We start from the raw sequence: 1,997 nt of genomic DNA, 5'->3' as shown, positions 1-1,997 counted from the left end.
CCAATTTCTTTTCTAACAATGGTTTGTTAAAACCTCTATTTATTCTGCTGCTAATATGGCTATTTTGTATTTTTTCCATATAATTCTCTATGATTATTGGCATATTGTGGGATAGAAATGGTTTCTAGGAATATCCTTTCATTTTTCTTCAGTTTTTTAATATTCCAGGTTTTTTTTCATTTTTCTTTTTCTTTGTAATCAAATTAGATAACTTACCTATTTCATTTTTAAAAACTGTTCCTATTTGTATTAGTGATGTTTTTGTTTTCAATTTTGTTAATCCCTTCCCTGATTTTTCAGAATTTATATTTTAGCATTTAATTGGGACTTTTAAAAATGTGTTGTTTTTTCTAATTTTTTTTAAGAAAGCAAAATGCTCCATGCATTGATTTTCTCTTTTTTGTTACTGCTATTTTGATTCCTCAGAAATCCAAAGCCCTTTAGTATCAATGGAAGAATTTTGATATTCAAAAAATGTTTATTTGGTGCAAGGAGAATTTTGGAGTTATAAAATTGCTGCCAAATTTCAGAAATGAAATCTATCCTACTGGCTTCCATTTCTTTATGTCTAGATTGAGATCATTATTCACATGTGATGTCTATTGAAGTTACATACTCTGAAGTAACAATTCTACAATCTTTTCACCTAATAATACATCTCAGTAGAAGACAAATGTACCTTTCATCCATTTATTTTTGTTCTGTGTGCTTTGTTGGGTCAACTTCTTTGAAGTCATTAAGGACCTCATTTAACATGATTTAATTTAGTAGCTGTTTAATTTTGAATTTTTAAGTTTAAAAAATTATAATGAACTATTAATGTTAATAAATTAAAACCTTCTAGAAAACATGAATCCAAAAGGAAAAGTCAGAGATGTTTCAGCCATTCCTGCATGAGTCTCTTAAATACTCTAAACATCAGTGGAGAAACTGCAGAGAAGTTTTTCCATTTTATTCTATTAAAATCTATTTCCGGTCCTGTCATTTCATATGGTCTTCTAGTAACTACACAATTAACTCATAGGTGGACAATACAATAGAAGTATTTGGGATTTGCCAGATGAGCTTGACTGTAGAAAGCCAGATAACTTTCTTCTCACGCTATCAGGAGGACTGTTTAAATGAAAGCCTTATACTTGGTGCCCTCTTCTTGAAGCCGTATTCTTATCACTTCATGTGGATGAGCAATACAGGAGATGCACTCCTTGGAAATAGCAGGGCCATAAGTCCCCAATAGTAGGTGTTTCTGCTTCTCTTAGTTCCATTTGCAGAAGGGGTTAATGAGACGTCTTTTAGCCGTTTATTTAAGCTTTCAAAATAGCAAAACAGATTACAGTCTCAGAAAACAGCATATGAAGCCCTTAATCCTCTATAGAATCCATAAATGCCTGGCAAACATATCAAGCACTTTGGACAGTGTTCATTTCTTTAAAACCCTTACTTTCTGTTCTAACTGCATCCCGGATTTAACCATCCATAAAGGATTCATTAAGATATTTGTGATAAAAGCTGCAGAGCTCAAGGAAAAAATGTGGCCAATGTTGCTATTAGGCACAAAAATGCTATTAAAATGCTCCTTGATCTTGGAGTAACATGCAAAGTACACAGCTCTCGATGGTGCAACTCCAAACAAGTTGGGTTCACAAGCCTCAAAAAAGTGACCTTGGTCTTTCTTCTGCTGTTCATAATGGTAACAACAAAGGGAGATGACAATGTCCCAAAGATGTATTTCTGGTTTTCATACATACATGATGAAACTAACCTTGCCAACATCTTGATATCATTCTCCAAAGATTACCTATGAGCAATCCTTGAATTTGTCAATGACTCCCTATTGCCTTTTGATTTCATTTATTGTGAAATTGTCAATATTATTATATTTCCTCTGGTATTATGTTGACTCAATCTTTGGGCCTTGTCTTTAGAATACCAAAAGGTAATATTTGTAGAAAATATAAAAACCCTTTATATATGCCATTCTTTGCCTCCTCTTTTAT

General features: G+C 32.4%; 1 pseudogene; it reads right to left on the bottom strand.

Annotated features, from left to right (window-relative positions):
• Positions 1-981: 981 nt before the first annotated feature.
• LOC127561267 (solute carrier family 25 member 33-like) lies at positions 982-1,784 on the bottom strand (annotated as a pseudogene).
• Between the last annotated feature and the right edge of the window lie 213 nt (positions 1,785-1,997).

This window comes from Antechinus flavipes, chromosome 4 (genome assembly GCF_016432865.1).
Source record: "Antechinus flavipes isolate AdamAnt ecotype Samford, QLD, Australia chromosome 4, AdamAnt_v2, whole genome shotgun sequence".
Taxonomy (NCBI): domain Eukaryota; kingdom Metazoa; phylum Chordata; class Mammalia; order Dasyuromorphia; family Dasyuridae; genus Antechinus; species Antechinus flavipes.
Note: the sequence above shows the minus strand (reverse complement) of the source record. Positions and strands in the feature narration are given on the sequence as shown.